The sequence below is a fragment of the Macrosteles quadrilineatus genome, unplaced genomic scaffold, assembly GCF_028750875.1.
Source record: "Macrosteles quadrilineatus isolate MER2022 unplaced genomic scaffold, UCM_ALF_1.0 Scaffold_1__1_contigs__length_201487025, whole genome shotgun sequence".
Lineage (NCBI taxonomy): Eukaryota > Metazoa > Arthropoda > Insecta > Hemiptera > Cicadellidae > Macrosteles > Macrosteles quadrilineatus.
Window position 1 is genome coordinate 10554999 of NW_026542594.1, and position 24433 is coordinate 10579431.

General features: G+C 40.4%; 1 protein-coding gene across 2 annotated transcripts in view; it reads left to right on the plus strand.

The window, feature by feature from the left end:
- Positions 1-19904, plus strand: part of LOC129005134 (ADP-ribosylation factor-like protein 13B) — a 96922-nt gene extending 77018 nt beyond the window's left edge. For both annotated transcript variants that reach the window (XM_054433954.1, XM_054433959.1), the window contains exon 10: positions 19822-19904. The gene's annotated coding sequence lies outside the window, so the exon portion shown is untranslated. The remainder of the gene's footprint in view (positions 1-19821) is intronic.
- Positions 19905-24433: the final 4529 nt, after the last annotated feature.

Sequence of the window (24433 nt, forward strand, 5' to 3'; positions counted from 1 at the left end):
TACCTTTACCTACAGCATCTACAATAGTTGCTACAGACAGCTCTGCAGTGGTGAGTAAGCCTACATGCTTATTTTGTAATAAAGGAAATCACAACACTCAAGACTGTTCTGGGTTACAAAAGCTTACTTTAAAAGAAAAGAGAGAGTTTGTGACAAAAAAGGGAGCTTGTTTCTCATGTTTAAAGTTAGGTCACAGCAGTAATAAATGTAAAGTTTTTGTATCCTGTGCTATCTGTAAAAGGAAACACTACTGCTTAATGTGTCCTAGTTTAGAGAAAATGATGCACAGTAATACTCATGATTATGACAAATCAAATGTCATTGAAAGTGTTCAAATTAATGACAAATCTGAGTCCTTGATTGCAAATCAGAATAAGGAAACCTTATTACAAACTCTTCTAGTAAAAGTAATAGGACCTGACCAGCAATCTTTACTAGTAAGAGCATTGTTGGATTCTGGATCTCAAAGGTCTTATATCTCTAAGGACTGTGTAGAGAAACTTAAATTAATAGAATCTGGTGAGGAATTAATAGTTCATGGTTTGTTTGGAGGTATTAAAACTAAAGAGACTCCACATAATCTTTACCAAGTAGAGTTACGTGACACAAAGGGTAAATTTGGCATTTCAGTTAATGTGCTTGATCAAGACAAGATTTGCAATTACATACCCAGATTAGATACAAAAAGGTATTTTCCTATTTTAAAGAAGAAGAATATATACCTTTCAGATATTGGACAAGATGCAGCAGAAGAAATACAGTTACTACTAGGAGCTGATATCTTGGGCCAACTTCTCACAGGTAAAATTGAACAGCTAGATCAATCTCTGGTTGCTGTTCAGACTGTGTTAGGATGGACAGTAATGGGTCAATGTGGAAAAAGTAACCAGTCACTTATTAGCATTAGTTGCTTTGCTAAAATGGACATTTCAGATCTATGGCGTTTAGATGTTTTGGGCATCACTGATCCATCAGGTAGTAAAACAAAGGAGGTGAATGCATCAGATGTTTTGGAGCATTTTAACAAAACTATTGTAGTAAATAGTGAAAATAGGTACGAGGTGACTCTTCCATGGATTGAAGGCCATCCGGAGCTTATGGACAACAAAGTTACAGCCGAGAAGCGACTACATGCAGTGACCAAGAAGTTGATTAAGTTAGAAAAGTTCAATGAGTATGATCAGGTATTTTCAGAGTGGTTAAATTCAAACATTATTGAAAGGGTTGTTGAGTCCTCTGTAACTGATAGACCTGTACACTACTTACCTCATCACGCTGTGGTCAAAGAATCCAGTTTGACTACTAGGGTTCGATCAGTCTTTGATGCTTCTGCTGTCGATAGTAGAGGGAATTCTCTTAACTCTTGTTTGGAAAAGGGACCTAATTTAATAGAACTAATTACAGCTCTAATGAAGTTTAGAAAACACCCAATAGGCGTTATTTCAGATATTAAGAAAGCTTTCTTGCAAAGTTTAACAAAAAGTGACCGAGACGCTTTAAGATTTTTATGGCGGGAGCGACTTATTGGAGTGGTAAAGGAAATTTTACGACAAAACTTGGGAAATTCTTCAGTCACGCAGGAAGAACTCTCAACCATTTTGTGTGATTGTGAAGCAACTGTAAATTTAAGACCATTGACTTATCTTTCGAATGATGATGACTGTTTACAACCATTAACACCAGCCTTATTCTTACAACCAACATCAACAGCTGAATTATCCGATTTGGATGAAATTGAGTGTCTAAGTTTGAATAAAAGAGTGTGTTATATAAACAAATTAAAAAGATCACTAAGAAACAGGTTTAAGAAAGAATATTTGGCTACACTCGTTCACAATGGAAAAAACAAGAAAAGTAGAGAACCCATTATTGGAGAAGTTGTATTGATAGGAGATGATAACACAAAACGAATAAGATGGCCTTTGGGGTTGGTACAAGATGTATATCCAGGAAGAGATGGATTCTCCAGAGTCGCAAGACTAAAAACTGGAAATGGTATTTTGTCAAGACCACTACAAAGACTTTTTCCATTAGAAATCACAGCTTGTGAAAAAGAGTGTATGAAAGAAAATAAACCACTTGAAGAAGAAGAAGTAGTTGAAAACGAAGTCTTTGATTTCGCTAAGAAGAAAACCAGATGTGGAAGAGAAGTAAAAGTGCCCCAGCGATTTTACTGATTTAAAATTGCACATAATTGTTTAGCAATTTTAAATGGGGGGAGGATGTTGTGAACTTTATTGAATATGTTTTCACTTCATTGATTTTCCTTTTGATCTGACTATTATATTTTTTCTAAACTACTGTGTTTTGTTTTACCACATGTTAAATATTTTGTATTGAATTAATTTAATTGTTTAAAGTTTGAGTTTAAGACTTTGGAATAAATAAAGAAGCTTACTAATCTGCTTGTGAAATAATTATTTTATCATTTCTGGTAATTATTTCAAGATTCAAAACAAGCTGTATGATTTTTATAAATATATGTCAGGTTTATGTATGGTTTTTGTTTAGTTAAATGTAACAATTTATATATCTATATATATATATATGATACGCTAAGCCAAATTTTGTGAACAGAACTCCTTCCTCATTTTTGAACCTATTTTGATGATTAAAGTGTCAAAAATAGCCCTGATCGGTAGTTTTGCAAAGTGGTTTTCATTTTTTGAAATCTGAATTAATTTGGGCAGGATCTTCCATCAAAGTTGGGTTTCCTCCCATAAGATTGACATGGGGGAATCTAAATATTTAATTGAAATTTTTGTCTCCACTAATTTGAGAGAATGGCTGGGCGTAGAAACTTGGTAGAGGTTTTCAGAGAAAGGTCTCGGTCTGTATACTGCCCCTGACTGGCCCCTGACAGTTATAGAATAAAAGCCAGGTTCACTGTTCACTACAAGTATATTCCACTACACCTAACATTCCGAAGAGAGATTATATAGAAAAATGTATGTAATTGATAAGGCTTACACAACTGACATCTGCATGTCATGCGATTCCAGATTTAACAGTAACCCAGCTACCAATTTATCAAAACAGGGTTATTCATTTTCACAGAAGTACGGTATGATGACCAATGTGACGAAGGGAAAAATAAAACTTACACAGCTTTATGGTGGGCCTCCGTTTGAATTAAGAACGTGCCTTCTCAACAAACAGATGTTTTTATAAAAAAAGCATAGATTTAATCTGCATAACACTGATGAAATCGTGGAAGTGTTTACCACAAAAGATCCACCAAAATATTTTTCTTAATATTTAAAGGTTCCTCCAAAAGCATTCTTCATATATTCTTCTAAAAGAATAGAAACCAGTTAACATATAACAATAACTCCTATGACGTATGACGTATTGTATAAGAAATATGTTATTCATTGAATGATCAACCATATTTTGTAACCAACCCAATAGACAATATTGTTTTTACACTTATTTATTACCCATTAAACAATGCTAAATGCTCAATTTTTTTTGTCATAACACTCGTCTAATTAAATCCCTCTCTCCACTATGTATAGTAGCACCACTTTTTCCATAGCTACAAGGACCTTCCAAAACAAAACGAATTCACTACGCGAACACACGAGACTGCACTGAATAATAGGACGTGACCACATTATGATAATCCACTTACCAAAACAAAGCTTTGAGTATTATGTTTATAACAGTTGTTTACAAACAGACATCGAGGCGAGGCGCCCAGATGCTTAGCGCCTGCAAATAGTGCCTAACCCTCCAAACATAGCTGCGTATCGCTCTGGCTCAAGGGACTTCTTTACTCTCGCAGACAGTAATATCCGGTATGTACATTTATGAATAAAGTCAATACATACAAATAATTTTTCAGAAATCTTAACATATATAATTAATAATATTGGTAAATATATATATATACATATATATATATAAGAAAAAAAATATAAATAAAACTAAACTTTTCATTTTTAATAAAAACAAATTTAGAACTTTATACAAATTTAAGCAAGGTGTTGACTAAACTAGTAGTACGCTTATTCTGTGCATAACAACAAGATGAGTGAACGTGACCGCAACAATAAGCGAGCCCACCCGCACTTACACCACTGTACCGGTGTCACTGGTAAACTCAATGTTACTTGTATTGGCAAATCCACAAAATCTCAGTTAACAACAATCATAACTTCTTGTCCATTAATTATGGTGGATTTCCAACAATTATCGATAGGTGGTAAATCCATCGTTCCAGTACAAAATGTCTTTTGTAAGTTCATTTGAAACAGCGAAAAAAGTTACCGGCGAACTGGGTGTTGGGACAAGTACTGTTTCGGACTGGAGGAAAAATTGTGAACAAATAGAAAAATGGTGCACCTCTACTAGTGTAAGCACAAGTAAGGTGAGGAAAACAATGTGTACAGGTAAACATAACAAAGTTGAAGAGGCGTAATTTTGTGGCACAAACAATTTAGAGTTAAAGGTGTTCCTGTTAATGGTCCCATGCTCCAAGAGAAAGCAAAGTTTTTCAAACGTAAAATTGAGGGGGATGATGGAAAATTTGCTGCCAGTGATGGATGGTTAGATCGCTGGATAAAGCGATATAGTGTTCGGCAACTGTCAGTAAGTAGGGAAGCTTTATCTGCAAACAAAGACACAGTCCCAAAATTTAAGACTTTCCTTCATAATCTCCTTGATGAAGAAGGAATTACCGGCAATCAGCTGTACAACTGCAATGAAAAAGGCTTGAATTATAAAATTTTACCCACTAAAACGCTCTCCTCAAAAAAAGAAGCCGCTGCACCGGTGTACAAAAAAAGCAAGGAAAGGGTTACGGTGTTAGCTTGCTGCAATGTAACTGGCAACATTACAGAAAAAGCTTTATTCGGAATATCAAAGAAACCTAGAGCATTCAAGAATTTAAAGAAAGACGAAGTGTTGCCATTATGGTACACTAACCAGCAAAAGGCTTGGATGAATTCAGCCATTTTTAAGACTTGGTTTTTTACTGAATTTATTCCAAGTGTTGAAAATGTCTAGCAGCTAACAACTTGCCAAGGAAAGTGATTCTGTTGTTAGATAATGCGTCGACACATCCCATTGCTGATGAGTTAATGGACAAGGACATTAAAGCTGTTTACATTTTTTTTTGTTTTTTTTGCCGCCAAATGTCACTCCCCTTTGTCAGCCAATGGACCAAGGGGTACTTCAGGCACTAAAGTTGAAATACCGCCACTGACTTCTTACCCCATATCACATCGGCAATAGACATTGATAAAGATTACATCACAGCTTAGAAGAAAATTGACATCTTAGATGTAATTAGGTGGATGGTTGAAGGATGGGAATCGTCTGGAATGGCTGGCCCATGACGATCGTTGCATCGTGGAAGACTCTGTTAGACCGTATTGTTAGAGGGTAACAAATTCAAGGAAATCGATGGCAGGGAATTTTAACACGATGAGAACAAAGTGGAAACAGAAAATGTTGTCTCACTGTTGGAGAAAATACCTGGATGTGATTAAGTGAACGAAAGTGACATATTAGAGTGGATGAACAATGATGACACTTTAATCAAAGTATCAAAGACACTTTTTCAAAAGTTGTACTGAACTGAAAGGTTTTAGAATACGTTACAGTACATTTTTGATGTTTTATTTAACTTATAGAGTAATAACTGTCTAAAGTCTAAAATGTATTTGTTATTTACGTCCAGTTTGTAACGTTTAAATTTCCCAATTGTAACTTTTTTTTTATGACAGTTAACTTCCTAAAAGTATGTGACTTAAGTTTTTTTTCCCGTTTACATTACTTTATTTGAAATAAATTTCGTATGCAGTAATTGTATAAAATGTAGTACTGTACAGTATGTTGTGTTTTTCCTTACAGTAACTTAATTATTTTACTCTAGTGATGTTTATTCATTGCTGTACTGTACTGTAAACAATTTATCTTTACAGTATGGTAAATTGCTTTATTTTTTACAGTTCCCGCAATAGGCTACACTACATTATTATCAATACAGTACAGCAGTCAACTGTAATTTATTACAATGAGTTTTAACTTGTTTTAGATGCTCCCGATAGTATTAACACGTGTTTTGACGTAACTGCTCGCTGTAACGGCAAAATTTACGAATATTTGCTCAACTCTTGATAGTCCAGATTTTTTGTACTCTGGACCGGACGTCCGCCACATTAGTCCCGATGAGCGAGAGTCTACTGTACTCTGTTGCTGTGCGGCTCCGGCATTAGAATAGACCGCAGTATCCCCTGCTCGTCGTAAGAGTCGACTAAAAGGGGGGGGGAGCGCACCAATTCTTTTAGCGTCTCCTCTGCATACCAACATTTCCCGCTTAAAATCAATAGACCAATTTTCTTTTTCCAAATCACCCTGGTCTATTGTTGTGTATGGCTCCGTGTCCTTCGGTCCCCCGATGCGTTGGACGTCCGTTCAGGTAGAGGGTACAACTTAAAAACTGGGTCTTTCTTGCACATCCCAGGCTGCCGTATAGTACAGGGGCCCGGGTCAGCTTAGCCGGCAATGACCTGGCTGCCCTATCATCCGGCGAAAATCTCTTTGGCCGTAGTAGTGCCGGATGGCGACCGGATAGGGCCCTGCTGCGGTTTTGGGGGGGCTCTGCCGAGGCCACTGCCTTTTCTGGAGCGTTCTGGGTTTCGGGGGGCGCAGGGCATGGAGTACAGCCGTGCATGAGGTGAACCAGGGTGATAATTCTCACGAGGGCACAGCATAGGAGGGGGGGGGGAAACATTTGAAAATATGGCAGAAAAAAAGCAAAAAGAAAACGTTTCAATTGTGCAAGAAAAAACTTCGGGTTCCCTAACCCAAAAAAAGAGGCAGAAACGACACCTAAAGTGGATTTTGACCCGTTCAGGAGGAGCTCACGTTTGAGTCGCTCCCCTGTTCGCGCCCGTCCTTTCACTCCGAGTTCCGATCCATCGCCTCTCTTGGAAACTCTGCCAGAGCAGGGAAGTGAGAAAACGACCTCGCCATACGAGGCCGTTATCGCACTGGCCAGGCAGGAAGAGGAGGACCTCCTGACAAAGTGTTTTGACACTCTCAGTCAGATGAAGTCAGCGACACGCAGACAGAGGAACGTGAACCAAGACGTTAAGACTGGGATTACCAAACTGGAGTCCTATCTTAACCACATCCTTCATCTCCACAAGTCTTGGAAGTCGTGTGAAAGGACCCTCGTCTCTTCGTCAACGCAGACCTCGCCACGACATCAGACGTCTCAGTCCTCAACTGCGGCCAGCTCTAAGCGAGCCGCCTCAAGCCCAGCTGAGCCTGTGACCGAGAAGAAAAAGAAGGTCGACGGAAACAAACCAGGAGAGTGGGTGACGGTTGCGAAACGGAAGGGCAAGCAGAAGAACCCTCCTCAGCAGTCTGTTGTCCAGCCTGGTGACGAAACAACAAAGAAGCCCAAGAAAAGGAGAGCCTCTAAACAACGCCCTGACGCTCTTCTAATCAAGCCGACAAGCGGAAAGACATACGCTGACGTGCTTGGTGAGATACGTCAAAAGGTGAAGCCCGAAGAGAAGGGCGCTGTTATCAAATCGCTCAGAAAAACCAGCGCTGGCGATCTCCTTGTAGAGCTTGGCCATTCCTCCGGGAGGAAGGCAGAATTCGGGGCCGATTTGCAATCCATCCTTGGTGCAAACGCCTCGGTGCAAATTCTTGAGCCTAAGTCAACATTGGAAGTGAGGGATCTCGACGAACTCACGACTGAGGAAGAGGTCTCCACTGCAGTTAAGTCTGTTCTCGGGGAACCCAGTGAGATGAAGATCTTCGTCTCAAAGGCCAACTCTCGAGGGCAGAAGATGGCGATATTGACGTTGGGAGCTAGAGATGGGAGAAAACTCCTAGCTGAAGGGCTCATAAAGGTCGGATGGGTGAGATGCCGGGTCCGCGAGAAGCTCGTAGCCCCAAGGTGTTATAAATGCCTGGGGTTTAACCACATAGCTAATCGCTGCAAAGGTCCCGACAGAAGCAATATGTGCTACAAGTGCGGCGGCCAAAATCACAGGGCCAATGTATGCAGCTCCGCTGAATCTTGCGTCCTGTGCACAGAGGCCGGCTTGAAGAACGAACACATTAAGCACGCTGCGGGATCAAGCCGTTGTGCTGCTTATAAGCAAGCACTGCACAAGATCCGCCAATCCACCCAGAAATGATAAGTGCCCTTCAGCTTAACATGCAAAGGAGCAGGACAGCTGACGGTCTGCTGTACCAATTCGCAACCGAGCAAGGCGCCGATATTTTGCTGCTGAGTGAGCAATATCAGAACCGACACTCTCCTCAGTGGTTTCCTGATGTTTCTGGGACGGCGGCCATCTGGGTCCTTGACCCCGGGAAGGTACCTATCTTAGATTCCGGTGCGGGAAATGGTTTCGTGTGGGTGCGAAGCAGAGGTTTAACTTTCTTCTCCTGCTACCTTACACCTAACCAGCCCATAGCAGAGTACCGCCAGATGGTCGACTCTCTAGAGGACGGGATCCTGAACGTCGATGGTGGGGTGATTGTTTGTGGAGATTTCAACGCTAGGGCGGTTGAATGGTGTTCATCCCAAACAAACACAAGGGGACGATGTGTTTTAGAGATGGCAGCCAGGCTGGGTCTTCATGTTCTGAACGTTGGCAATGTCTCCACTTTCCGTCGCCCTGGATATGGAGACCATCCCTGACATCTCACTGGCATCTGAAGGCCTAGCCAATCGGATTTCTGACTGACGTGTCTCCGAGGACTACTCTGCAAGTGTTCACCAAGGAATTGATTTCGGGGTACTTCCCGAGCGTAGGCGTCCATATGCCAACTCGGCCAACCCGCCTCGACGTTGGAACCTCGGTTGTCTTTGCCGAGACACCTTTCGGGGATGTATCGGGGATCAAACTGTTGGGGACATCGGAAGTGCCGAATTTCGTGCCACGTCGACAATGCGACTCATTTCATTGGCGTGCAACTGTTCCATGCCCAGGATTTCTACCTGTCGTGGGAAGAAGCCAGTTTACTGGTGGACACCCGAGATTGCGTAACTCCGGCGAAGATGCCTTAGCCTCCGACGAGCAGCGCAGCGTGCCAGAAACCGGCCTGAAGCCAATGCCAGATCGGCAGAGCACAAGGCTGCCAGGCGAGATCTTCGTGGTGCAATCAACCGGAGGAAGGTCAGGTGCTGGAAGCAACTGTGTCAGGACGTCGACAACAACCCCTGGGGGACGGGTTACAAGATAGTAACCCATAAGCTAGGGACTCGTTCACCACCTGTGGTCATGGATCCTACTGCCATGGCTGCTGTCGTTGACTCGTTGTTTCCAAAGCACCCAGTGCGACCAACTAGAGAATTTAGGAATCTTGGCACGTTTCCACCCTTTCGGGAAGAGGAACTTACCTCCGCTGTCCGATCCCTCAGGAATCGAAGAGCCTGATGGCATTCCTGCGGAAATCCTCAAGCTCGCGTTGAGTACAATCCAAAGCTTATGTTGGATATGTTCAACTCCTGTTTGGCGGACGGCGTTTTCCCGACAGCGTGGATGGTGGTTCGCCTTGTCCTGATCCCCAAGGCGAAGAGTGCACCGGGAACCCCCTCCTCTTACCGCCCACTGTGTATGCTTGACACTGTTGGCATAGTGATGGAGAATTTAATTCGTGTCAGACTGACCGAGGCTATCGTCTCTGCGGGTGATTTGTCCCCGCAGCAGCATGGTTTTCGTTCTGGTCACTCGACCATTGACGCCATCCAAGAGGTAGTTGAGGCAGTGCGGAGTGCGGAGAACCACAGTCATTGGTCGCGCCGCTGAGTTCTCCTCGTCACTCTTGACGTGAAGAATGCGTTCAACTCCGCCAGGTGGAGTGACATGCTACAGGCACTCGAACACACATTCCGCGTCCCTCCTCACATATTGCGAATGATTGAGTCCTACCTTTCAGACCGCGTCCTGCTTTTTGACACCACTGAAGGTCAGTGTCGGATCTCTGTCACTTCTGGGGCTGCACAGGGATCGATCCTTGGACCTGATCTCTGGAACGTGTCTTACGACAGTCTGCTTAGACTCGAAATGCCAGACGAGACCCGACTCGTTGGCTACGCCGACGACGTCGCTGCTCTGGTTGCAGGCAGAACCGTTGAAGAAGCAGAGCTTAAACTTGGTATAGTGATGCTCCGTGTCAACGAGTGGATGCGGGACCACGGCTTATCGTTGGCAGTTGAAAAAACAGAGATCATGATCCTAACCAAGAAAATAATTCCCACCGTCCATCCTTTGCATGTAGGCCATGCCCAATTGGAGACCAAGCCGTATGTCAAATACCTTGGTGTTATGATTGACGGCAAAATGTCTTTCGGCGAGCAGATAAAGCGAACTGTTGACAAAGCCGCTAAGGGAGTTGTTGCCCTTAGTAGACTTACGCCAAACGTCGGCGGCCCCCGCTCCTGCAAACGCCGCCTACTGATGTCTGCCGTCCAATCAGTACTCTTGTACGGCACTGAAATCTGGGCCCACGTGCTGGAGAGGCGTGTCTTCCGTGACAGGCTCTCCCGTGTTCAGCGTCGAGGTGCCTTGCGAGTTGCTTCCGCTTACCGCACTGTTTCCGAGCCTGCAGTCATGGTGATTGCCAGTGTCATCCTCGTCTTTCATCTCGTGAGGGAGCGACAGGCGATCTACCGCAGGAGACCTGAAGTAGATAGAGAGACTGCTGCCAGAGAAGAACACAACCGCAGTTTCGACCGCTGGCAGCGTGAATGGGAAGCCGAGTCCCGAGGACGTTGGACCGCCAGGCTCATTCCTAGCATCCGACCATGGGTGGAACGGGAGCATGGTGAGGTTGAGTACTAACTACTTGACTCAATTTTTTTCGGGTCACGGGTACTTTCGGGCCTTTTTGCACAGAATGAGGAAGGCTGCCAGCTCAGACTGTATGTACTGTCCTGGCATTGCAGAGATGGCTGAGCATACCTTCTTCTTCTGCGAAAGGTGGCATGTCCGCCGGAGCCTCCTTGATCTCCGAGATCGGCGTCGACATTACTCCCGACAACATCGTTGGAGCTATGCTCCAGGGGGAAGGAAACTGGAACTGTGTAAAGCAGTTCGTTGAGGCCATACTTCGGGATAAGAAGGTCGACCTCGATCGGCCTTAGTTTTCTGAGGAAACCAGAAGCCCTAGGGGCGTAGTATAAAAGGCCTAGCCCGAAGTAATGTGCGAAACAGTTCCAGGCTAGTGTCCTAGGAGACGAGGGGGTTTTTTAGCCGGTAGTCCGGGGGGTGAGGTTCATAAGGTCCAAATTTCACAAAGTCCAATGGTTAAAATATTAATAAACATAGCGTTTCACAAGGTCCAAATTTCACAAGGTCCAACGGTTAAATTATTAATAAACAGAGCGTTTCACAAGGTCCAAATTTCACTAAGTCCAACGTTAAAATATCAAATGAACAGAGCGTTTCACAAGGTCCAAATTTCATAAGGTCCAAAACTATGACATTCAAACAATCGCCGTTTCACAATGTCCAAATTTCACAAAGTCCAATGTTAAAATATCAAATAAACATAGCGTTTCACAAGGTCCAAATTTCACAAGGTCCAACGGTACAGTCTCGGCCAGAAGTCGCTGCAGAGGTTGCCGTGGTTCGGTATGTAGGCACTACACTACCTAGTGTTGTTGCCACGCGTCACAAAACATCATTGTGGGTCCGTAGATACGTTGTAAAGAGTGTAAAGTAGTGGTATTCACCCCCTCCGCAGCAAACCTGCAGACTAATCGATTTTCCATTTCCCTTATTTGATTTACACTAGAATATCTCCTTAAAATTATCACATTAATTCCCTATTTAAATAGCATTAGTTTAACAAGTACCGTACTTAGGTTTGCTGCAACAGGGGGTAATCAGTAATCAGTAGTTGAGCGCCGGTGGACGGTGCCTGCTATCTGACCGTGGCAACCACTGTAGAGACTTCTGGCCCAGACTGTACCGTTGGACCTTGTGAAACGCTCTGTTTATTTTATATTTTAACGTTGGACTTTGTGAAATTTGGACATTATGAAACAGTGGTTATTTGAATGTTATAGTTTTGGACTTTATGAAATTTGGACCTTGTGAAACGCTCTGTTTATTTGATTTTTTAACATTGGACTTTGTGAAATTTGGACATTGTGAAACGGTGATTATTTGAATGTTATAGTTTTGGACTTTATGAAATTTGGACCTTGTGAAACGCTCTGTTTATTTAATATTTTAACCGTTGGACTTTGTGAAATTTGGACTTTATGAAACGCTCCCAGTACGGGGACAATGAGCCCGCGGGAGTCCGGCACTACTGAGTGGCCATTGAGCACCTCAGTGTGCGTAAATGCATTTTTACCTCCTCCCCATAAAAAAAAAAAAAAAAAAAAAACTGTACTCTGTAATAAACGACAATACATGGATACAGTTGAGAAGTTTTAAATTTACGAGGTGTCAGAAGATCAACCACAGCATATACAAAACAAAAAAATTATTATTCAAGCCAAACATTATCTTCAACACTGCCATTCAAATTCATAACAATTAACAATATTATAGTATTGGTGAGTCAGTACCTCAGTCGGTAGCGTCACGGACTTCAGGCCCAAGGCAGCGATGTCGTGGATTCGGATCCTGACCACTGCCGCTACTTTTTATCAGTACAGTGCACCATTGTACTGTACCGGCTCACCCTTTGCTTTGCTGGATACGTTAGACATTAGACATTATTTATTAGCACAAAAAATTATTTCTAGATTGGATAAAATATAGAACAGGTGCACTGTTAAAATTGAGCCTGGACTAAAAAATTCAAAGTACAAAGTAACAGGAAAAAACTTAACTCAAGGGATGGTTATAAAATTCTTCTATTTTATAAAACACACGTTCAAGTAGTTCATTTTTCAATGTTTCTTGAAACTTGTTTGAACTCATTTTTTTAATAATATACTGGTAGTTTATTATACATTTTTAAACTTGCGTACAAAGGACTTTTTTCAAATGAGGTCAAACGGTGATTTGGTAATCTAAAAATTGTTTCTTTTCTTGTACTATACTTGTGTGTGAATTTGAATAAATCCAGGAGGTTATTTTTTATATTGTGTATGTAATTTAACAGTTCATATATGTATAGTCCTGTGAGTGTTTGGATTTTTAAATTTTGAAAATGTGATCTACAAGGACTTCTGGGGTGGGAATTAGTCATAATTCGGATGATTCTTTTCTGAAGTCTGAAAATAGTTTTTGCATCAGTTGCCTGTCCCCACACAATCCCACCATACCTCAAGATGGATTCTACATATGCATGATAAACCATTTTAAGTACTTCTATGGTGACACATTCTTTTAAGTGGACAAAGACAGATGATGCAGATAAATTATTTTCTGTATAACATCTAGATGCACCTTCCAGTTAATATTTTCATCTAGATGAATACCTAGGAATTTATTTCAATGGACTAAATTGGAAAAACTATTTAATTCTCTTTCATTTCTGGCTGAAAATTTGATAATTTGGGTTTTATCAACATTGAGTTTAAGGTAATTTATTGTAAACCTATTTTCCATTTCTTTCATAACTTCTGTGAGGGATGTAAAAAGCTCTTCTCTACTATTTTCTTTAATGATTGCAGTAGTATCTTCAGCAAACAGAATCAGATCTCTATTTAATAGCTTTAGGGAGGACATTTATGTAAATTAAAAAGAAAAGGAGACCTAAAATGGAGCCTTGAGGCACCGCAAGCTTTATGCGAGAAATGCCACTTTCAGCAAAAAAAAGCTGAAATGGCACTTTCACTTGCAGAAAATGCTCTTTTTTTGGCGAGAAATGCCTGGTTTCTCCATCAGAAATTACAGTTCTTTGTTTCCGATCTGAAAGGTATGATCTAATTAGGGAAAGACAACTTCCTGAAATTCCATATTCATGTAGTTTTGAAGCAATATCGAATGATCGACACAATCAAAGGCCTTGGCTTGGATAGATCACAGAAGACACCAGCTGCATTCCTTGACCCACAAAGGCAATCCACGTACAGGTCCATAGCCCATGTGGATGGGTAAATGCAAGGTTAAAAGAGACCGCCAACCCCTTGAAAAAATAAATAAATAGATAACAAAATTAATTTAACAGTTTAGTTACAGTTGAATGTTTTTTTCTTTGTACTATGTGTAGTAATTTTCTAGTATATGGTGGGTGGCTTGTTGTAAACATATGTTACAAGACTTGTTTACTTTTCCTTGTTATTTTGAAAAATTGACAGCAGTCGGTCTATATTTAATTCTATTTGTATATGGTAAAACCAACATGGCTACTTGGTAACCCATTAGGCCAATGTTATATTTTTTTAATTTTTAAATAAGATGTGTTGCAAATTACAAGTTTTTTTGAGGTGGTAACTTTTGTCAATCAAGTTCTTCAACTTAAAAAGGTCTATTTCCTATCCTGCGGCTGTTACGACTATAGCCGCGTGTCTAGAGCCGTACGGCTGGTGACGCTTGTCTCAATTCCTATGCCGCGACTCCTACGACTAGTGACTAGTGAAATTGCACTACTGACCGTCATGGAATAAGCACAGTTGGCAGCGAATATATTACTTGGAGAAAAGGAGGAAAAGGAATTATTAATGTGCATCGTAAAAAACAATGAAAAACCTAATCCATTGTTCATGGTACGGTGAAAATAGGGGTTTCAGAGTATTCTTATTCAGAGACATCTTCTTCAAGTATTGGGGGTGAACGTATGGGTGGTGAGGAACCAGTTCCATCAACTTTGAATCATCTATGAAGGTACACACCTCAAACTTCGTATGTATAAACTATAAATTTGTTACAGCCGCGCGACTGAACTGCTCACGGAGCAGTGCAGTCGCGACAGCTCCAGCCGCGCGGCTCCAGTCGCTTCAGTAGCGCGGCTGTAGACGCTCGATAGGAAACTGTTGCATTTACTTTGCATTAAAGCAGTCGCAGGATAGGAAATGGACCTTAAGTCCCTAATTTAAAACTTAAGCTTAACACGCTCAACAATCTTTGTACAGGAACTGTCATGCTTGTACCATGAACACCTACTCTACATCCTGCTCTTGTAGGATAAAGCAAACTATATTTTAGTAAAAGGAATGGAATACTGTAGATAGAAAGTTGTCCAAAACAATGAAAGTTCTTCTTGACTGAGAGACTCTTTATTTAGATTTCTAGAAAGTCAGACACAGAGCTGAATTCAGGGTGTCTAGTAGTCGGGAAAATCGGGAAAGTCGGGAATTAGTATTGAATTAAAAAATGGTCTTGAAAGTCGGGATTTAGTCTTAAATTTGATTTCAAAGTCGGGAATTTTCATGATTTTGCCGCGATCGTCGTCTTGGGTTTACGTAACCGCGAATGATGTCTACAAGGCCTCGGGAAATGTTCACGATTTTGCCGCGATAGTGGACGACGACGATGACGTTTCTGAAACCACGGGAGACGACGATGACGTTTCCGTGACCGCAGGAGATGACGATGACGTTTCCGTGACCGCAGGAGATGACGATGACGTTTCCGTGACCGCGGGAGATGACGTTGATGTTTCCACGGGCGAGGGAAATGTTCTCATGATTTTGCCACGATCTCGGAGGACAACGATAACGTTTCCGTGACCGCGGGAGATGACGGTGATGTCTAAACAGCCGCGGGAAATTTTCATGATTTTGCCACGATCTCGGACGACGACGATGACGTTTCCGTGACCGCGGGAGACGACGATGACGTTTCCGTGACCGCGGGAGACGACGATGACGTTTCCGTGACCGCGGGAGACGACGATGACGTTTCCGTGACCGCGGGAGACGACGACGCCGCGGGAAATGTTCATGATTTTGCCGCGATCGCGGATGATGATGACGTTTCCGTGACCGCGGGAGACGACGATGATATCTGCTCGGTCGCGGGAAATGTTCATGATTTTGTCGCGATCGCGGGAGATGACGATGACGTTTCCGTGACCGTGGGAGACGACAATGACGTTTCCGTGACAGCGGGAGACGACGATGGTATCTGCTCGGCCGCGGGAAATGTTCATGATTTTGCCGCGATCGCGGACGACGACGATGACGCGTACGTGACCGCGGGAGATGACGATGACGTTTCCGTGATCGCGGGAGATGACGATGACGTTTCCGTGACCGCGGGAGACGACGATGACGTTTCCGTGACCGCGGGAGACGACGATGATATCTGCTCGGCCGCGGGAAATGTTCATGATTTTGTCGCGATCGCGGACGACGACGATGATGTTTCCGTGACCGCGGGAGACGACGATGATGTCTACACGGCTGCGGGAAATGTTCATGATTTTGCCGTGATTGCGGACGTCGACGATAACGTTTCCGTGACCGCGGGAGATGACGGTGATGTCTAAACAGCCGCGGGAAATGTTCATGATTTTGCCGCGATCGCGGATGATGATGACGTTTCCGTGACCGCGGGAGACGACGATGATATCTGCTCGGTCGCGGGAAATGTTCATGATTTTGTCGCGATCGCGGGAGATGACGATGACGTTTCCGTGACCGTGGGAGACGACAATGACGTTTCCGTGACAGCGGGAGACGACGATGGTATCTGCCCGGCCGCGGGAAATGTTCATGATTTTGTCGCGATCGCGGACGACGACGATGATGTTTCCGTGACCGCGGGAGACGACGATGATGTCTACACGGCTGCGGGAAATGTTCATGATTTTGCCGTGATTACGGACGTCGACGATAACGTTTCCGTGACCGCGGGAGATGACGGTGATGTCTAAACAGCCGCGGGAAATGTTCATGATTTTGCCGCGATCGCGGATGATGATGACGTTTCCGTGACCGCGGGAGACGACGATGATATCTGCTCGGTCGCGGGAAATGTTCATGATTTTGTCGCGATCGCGGGAGATGACGATGACGTTTCCGTGACCGCGGGAGATGACGATGACGTTTCCGTGACCGTGGGAGACGACAATGACGTTTCCGTGACAGCGGGAGACGACGATGGTATCTGCTCGGCCGCGGGAAATGTTCATGATTTTGTCGCGATCGCGGACAACGACGATGATGTTTCCGTGACCGCGGGTGACGACGATGATGTCTACACGGCCGCGGGAAATGTTCATGATTTTGCCGTGATTGCGGACGTCGACGATAACGTTTCCGTGACCGCGGGAGATGAAGGTGATGTCTAAACAGCCGCGGGAATTGTTCATGATTTTGCCGCGATCACGGATGATGACGATGACGTTTCCGAGACCGCGGGAGACGACGATGATGTCATTGATGTCTACAAGGCCGCGGGAAATGTTCATGATTATGCCGTGATTGCAATGATGATGTCTAAACGTACGGTATGCGGAAGATTTCATGATAAAAAAACCAAATTTGCTGGTTAGAATTTTTTATTGCTGCATAATTTCTTTACTTGAAAACACCACATTATCATAATACTACTTTATGACAAAGACAGGGGTTGGTGTAGTATTATTTAGAAAATTTGTTTAAGCTATTAAAAGAATCGAGAATCGATACATTTTGGTATCAACACCCACTAATTGTTGAAAAAACTAGTCTTGAAAAATCTGGAATTAGTCTTGAAAAGTCTGGAATTAGTCTTGAATTTTATAATGGAAATAAACTAGACACCCTGTGAATTAGACCTAGAGCTCGTATTAGAGTAAGGTTAAAGTGTTTCTTCTACTACATCCACAACATTCTCTTTTACTTACATTGATAAAATGTGGTAGGATTTTACCTGCAAGGAATGTAGGGTATAAATTTCTTTTCAGAGGCAATTTCAGTGAATTTCCCTATACAGTCCAACCTCGGTATAACGAATCTGAAGGGACCGAACTAAATATTCGTTATATCAAGGATTTTGTTGAAACGAGGTTCGTTATATAGAGGTTAGGTTTGCAGGAATTTCGCTAAGTCGAGGTTCAGAACCAGCATCAGTCAATATAGGTCGGGATTGGACCTCAATGGCCTCATTAAAACACAATTAAAGTAGCATATGCTAAAATCTTTACAGTGAACAGTGTTTACATTTTAAAGTAGAACCTCGATTATCCGGTGTACTAAAGGGAAGGGATCTTTAATATTGCGCAATCGTGACAATGTATTTTATAGCAATAAACCACGTAAAGAACAAAAGAAAACAGTTTAGAGTTTTGTAAGCTACTGCTCATGATAGGCCGGTAGGCTACAGTACTGCTTTAAATCACAACAGAGGACAGAGGTATGTCAATACTGTAATAATCATCACTATAGCATTGGTGTTGCCTTAGTTCAAACAAATCATACTGAAAATAATAAAAATATTAGATAAGTCGTTTCACAAGTGTATAATCATAGCCAACTTAAAGATAATAAAAACACTTGTAAAAAGAATGTTAAGATAACGATGTTGCTATTCTTTCTCTTTGCTTTGTTCTTCTATTCTTTTATCTTTCTAAGGTTTCTCTTCATCCAAAAACTGTACAATTCACCATATTTACTTATCACCCAATCACAGCTTACTACACATTACGTCGTCATCAGTCCTCATTGAATGAAATCAGTTTTCAGTTGTAACATATAGCGTGAATGCAGCGATGACAGCAGACGGGCCGGGATGTGTAAAACGGAGCAGACGAATGTTACGCAAGCGTTGACGTCACCTTTCCATTTCATTTTATGAAGAAACTGATTTTTCAAAAACAATATTGGGGGTTTTGTTCGTTGTATCGAGGGAGAGACGCAGACAATTCGTTAAGTAGAGGTTAAATTCGCTATGTAGAGGTTCTGACAATGATAAATTCGTTATATTGAGGTGTCTTATTTTTATCCGGGATCATGAAAAATTCGTTAAATCAAGGTCGTTGATATGGATTGTTCGTTATGTAGATGTAAAATATACATTGTGTCTTATGGAGAGTTCTAGGGGATTTAAAAAAATTCGTTATATCAAGGAATTCGTTATATTGAGGTTCGTTATATCAAGGTTAGACTGTAGTAAGTAGCTATTACCGTAGGTGGCACGGTAAGACCTAGGCCCGGGACCGATTTACTTTTTCATTTTGATGTCCGCTGAGGCCAAAAACACCATTCGTATATATTAAATATATATAGATTTATATATGTGTCCGTGAACTCGATAACTTGAGTAATTTTTGTCCGATTTTGATAAAATTTGGTTTGAAGGTGTAAGGCAGGATAAAATTAAATGAGTTTGCGAACCAGCATGATCGGACAATGGGAACCGGGTTTTATGGGGTAAAAATTGGTTTTTCTCATTTTTGACCCTCAAAACATAAAATTTCCCAATTTCTCTCTAGACCTTCTTAAAGAGCCAATGATTCAGTATATCAAAGTTTTTTTGTAATTGGTTACGGAGAAAAATAAAAAATTGTAAATTTAAAATTCCCATGTTATTCTTATGGAGAATGTTGTAAAATGTTGTATTTTGTTTGTTAATGGATATATTTTGATCAAACTTGGCAAATTTATTGATTCTATACTAAGCTATATTTATTTTACTTAAAAACACACTGTATTAGTTTCCTTGTAGCAGCAAACCTAGGTACTCGTTAAACCTAATGTTATTTAAATAGATTAATTGAAAATCAATTCAGGCAAATGGAAATTCGCTTAGACGGCAGGTTTGCTGCGGCAGGGGTGGTATTTTTAATATTAAGAGTAATATTGTATAGTACTGTACTTTTAAAATTTACATTCAATAAGTAATCATGTATGTATAATAAGTCAATAAGTATAGTCAATGGTAATCCTTTGTCTGGTTAAGTTAATATGATTCATTACCTTATTAAATATAATATTTTGTTATGTTTCAGACAGCTTCTCATAACTGCCTACTAAGTCAATAAGCCTTACTGCACAATCTAGTCAATCTTGATCTCATCATCATAACAAAGCTTTTTAACTTTTATACTTTACAAAGTAAACAATATTCTTGTTAAAAATGTGTGCCTAATTTCCTTGTGTGCCGTTCAGTTTAGTGGATTTTCTTACAAACCAAAGGTATTTGCACAGTAAAAGTACCAATTAACTTAACATAGTATTTGACGTTAGACTCTGATCTGGATTACTGTACTCTTTGTTTTAGGGCCTCAAAGTCAACATTATTTGTTCAAATTGTTACAGGCCTCTCTCTCTCTCTCTCTCTATATATATATATATATATATATATATATATTTGTCCCTGAACCCTCTAGAACATCATACAAATATTATAAATATGAAAGTTTATGTGTTTGTTGGTTTGAAGTTCAATCACGCATTAACTACTGGTTGGATTGGGCTGAAATTTGTGATTATGATAGCTTATATTCCCGATTAATAGCACTATGAGCTGATAGTATCCAATACTTCTGACTCAAGAGTGACAAGTTGCAGTGGACTACAGTGTAAATATGAAATTTGATGGTGTTCTATTATAAAAGCCTAGTAACAAAATAAGTCTGGTAGTAATATCGGATGTTAGACATTGAGCTTTTTAAATCTTTCTCCAAGGCGTATGAGACCAGATGAATAAATAAATGGTGGCAGCTTCTGTAGCCGACTTAAAGTAAGCTTCTTATTTTGAAGAGTAACAATATCAAAAGAGAAGGTTTCCTGTTGTACAAGCAAAATCATGCTAATTATGAGTCTTGGCTTTATCCAGTTCTTTTGAGGAAGGTTCGGTAAGTTTATTATTGGGTGTGATTTCTGATGACAACTGCTGATCGTATCACATTTTTTACGTTAAAGTTTTAGATCAACAGCAATGATAGAACCTTAATACCCCCGTCGAAGCAAACCTGCATACTAAGCGAATTTCCATTCACCAGGCTCGATTTCTACTAAAATATTCCCTATAAATTTTCAGATTTATTTCCTATTTAAATAACATTAATTTTAGTGAGTAGTTAGGTTTGCTGCTACGGGAAAGATGTTGAGGTGTGTTTTTTCAATTGAAATATTGATAGCTTAGTATGAAATAAGCCAAATTGCCAAATTTGATTGAAATATATCCATAAACAAGCAAACTAGAACAGTTTATTTATTCTCCATAAGAATAACATGGGAATTTTAAATTTACAATTTCTTTAATTTTCTCCGTAGTCAATGAACATTAAAAAAAACTTCAATATACTAAATTATTTGTTTTTTTAAGCTCTTCAAAATGGTCTAGAGAGAAATTTAGAAATTTAAAGTTTTTAGGGTCAAAAATGAGAAAAACCCATTTTTACCCCATAAAACCCCCCATAAACCCCTGATCCCATGGTCCGATTATGCTGGTTTGCGAACTCGTTTGAATAAATGTAGGTTTACACGTTTGTACCAAATTTCATCAAAATCGGATCAATTTTGCTCAAGTTATACGGTAAAGAATCAGTTGAAGGCACTGAGAAAGAAGATTAAGGCCATTGACTTTGTGGAGTGTTGAGCCACAAGGATCCCGTCCACCAAAGGTTGTGATGGACTAGCTAGGGTTCAAGTAATCCTCTAGATCTGCAGGATTTTGATGAGAAGCAATATGTGACCAGATTATGGGAGTGGTAGCTTCTTGAATTTGAGCTACTCTTTTTGCAACTTGAGTTTTGGGTCTATATGCCGGGGTGATCCAAGACAATACTATTGTAGAATCTCACATGCAAAAACCTGTTTGATTTTTAAATTATTTAATAACTGAGAACAAGCAAAATCCAAAAGCTTGGAAACCATGTGTGCACCACACAACTCAAGTCTAAGTAAGGATACATTTGTTAATGGTGTAACAGGATTATCAGATTATTCAAAGAAACCCCTTTAAAACATTTGTCTTAACAAAAATAACATTATTTATCATAGCCTATAAAAATTAATTAAATCAAAACTAACTAAAACTTTTAGCAAATTTCCCATATAGGGAATAAGGGTATTTACTCAGGGGAGGTATAGAAGAGGTTACGATGACAGCTGTGGGCTTCTTATTAGCTGAGGGAACGCCATTAGCGTAACAATACCACCTGAAGCCATCGGCCTCGGTGGTCTAGTGGCTAGCGTGCCAAACTGATATGCTGAAGGTCCCGAGTTCGAATCCCGCCGGCAGCAGTAACTTTTTGTCCAAGATTTTTTCATTATCAGCAAGTTTGGTTTGTTTGGTTCGGTTATGACGGTTTAATTTTATTATTAAGTCATTATAAAATTTTAATTGAGCAATCTCTAGTTTTTTTTTAACATAATTATTTTTTCTATTACTTAACTTTTGTTATATTATTTCATTATCAGCAAGTTTGGTTAGTTCGGTTAGGTTATGATAGTTTAATTTTATAATTAACAAATAATAAAATTGAATTTGAGGCATTTATAATTTTATTTTGTGAACAGAACTATTTAGCGATTAGTGCTTCATTGCCAAAGTGCTCTCTACTACAGCGCTGTTCACGGAGGAATTTTGAACTAATGCCTCAATCGTACCTCCCCTAAGTCAGACCCGGGAATAAGCTATCACCAAAGTTCTCGTGGTAAGACCTAGACTTGGAATAGATTTACTTTTTTGTTTTGATGTCCCCATAGAGGCCAAAAACACCATCCGTTCAAATTCATGTATACTTGGTGAAACCCGTCGAAATTGACGGTTACTTTCAAGGCTTACGCTAATTCATCTAATAAGACTACAAGATCGCACCACTCATCCTTGGCTTAAAATACCTACCTTCCTGTGGTCCCCATTTCAGTTTAAAGTATTAAAATTAAGCTTACTAGGTTACTTTTATGTTTAAATAACGCCAATTCATCTTACTGTAGCATTCATACTATAAAAAAAGTGAAGCTTACTGAATCGCTCTCGTTTTCCAGTAAGGATTTTTTGCAACGTGTCAACGTACTTGCAGTTTGAGGCATGGTTATTATTTAAGATTGGAACACAATAAACATCTTCTTCGTCGTGGGCATCTGTTAGCTCAAAAGTAATAACCGAAATGCCACAATCCAAATTCAAATGCATGTCTATCTCAGTTGGCTGCCTTGACATAGACGGTTGAAGGCTGGATGTTCTGAGTTTCTTTGATTGGCTTTAAATTAAATTTGGTATTCATAAATTTATGCTACTCAAGCAATGTTTACAATATTCTGCATTCTTTAGCTAAATTAGGCGATCTTAGGAACTTTTGGGGGAAATGTGGTTTTCATCCCGAGATTACCGTTTTAGTTTGCCATATTTAGGCATGTGAGTAAAATAGATCGATCGATATGCAAATTCGGGTTGTATTAAGGGGTTTGAAGTTAGTTTAGATTTTGAAGATTAATTTTACCTAATCCAACCTAATTTCAAAGGACTTAATGCAGTCACGAATTTGTATAACAAACGACACCTTCTACATGGCTTTTAAGAAATCAAAGGAACTTGTCAACGTACAAGATGTTTGGTTAGGTTAGGATATATCCTTGAATTTTTAGGTTAGGTTTGGTTCAGTTTGATTAACTGTTATTGTCAATTTAACACTTACGTACCGGTAGGTAAAATACCCACATAACCTACTGAAATGAACATAAAGTTAACAAAATAATAAATAATAGCTTTTTGGTCATCCCGTTGTTGACGTGTTTGACAACCTTAAAACAAATTTCGGGGTCAAAATGGCATTTGCCCCAATAGTGCCAGAGGAAAAGAATGCCTAGGATCGCCTAATTCAGCTGAAGAGTCCAAAGGTTTGTCAAAATCCAATTATTAGCCTAGGTTCATAATTACCTTAAATGTTCTTGCCTTTCTTGTTGGGAATATTCATCATCAAGCCTTGTTAACCTCTTTGTTATTGGTCTGTATAGAGAAATGTTTCCTAACAGGGTAAATTAAATAAAAACTGTAAACTGCACAACAACTTAGTAACTTACACAATACAAAATATTGTAATAATGCAAATTATTATGTTTCCAACTATGTAAATATATTACTTTGACGGATTCAGTAAATTCTTATAAAATCTTATCAGCGGTTTCAATAAAAAGTAGTGTAAAATTATCCATATGGTCATAATGTAAACAAATCTGGGGAGGGAACTTTAAAGACCAATGGGGCAGAGCCACAAGGAAATTTACCTCGTTACTCTTTTGATGGTTCATCTACAGACCAAGACCTTTCTTTAGAGACCCCTACCAAGTTTCGACGCCCAGCCGTTCTCTCAAATTAGCTGTGATAAAAACTATGTTTTTTCCTCCATAAGAATTACATGGGATGGGAATTTTAAAGGCCATTGGGGGAGAGCCCCAAGGTAATTTACTCTTTTTCTCCTTTGATGCTCATCTACAGACCAAGACCATTCTTTAGACACCCCTAACAAGTTTCTACGCCCAGCCGTTCTCTCAAATTAGCTGTGACAAAGAAAAACAGTTTCAAATTATATAAAATATATATGGATTTAAATCAAAAATAAAAGGGAATATTTTAGTAAACATGTAACCAGGTAAATAGGAATGACTTGG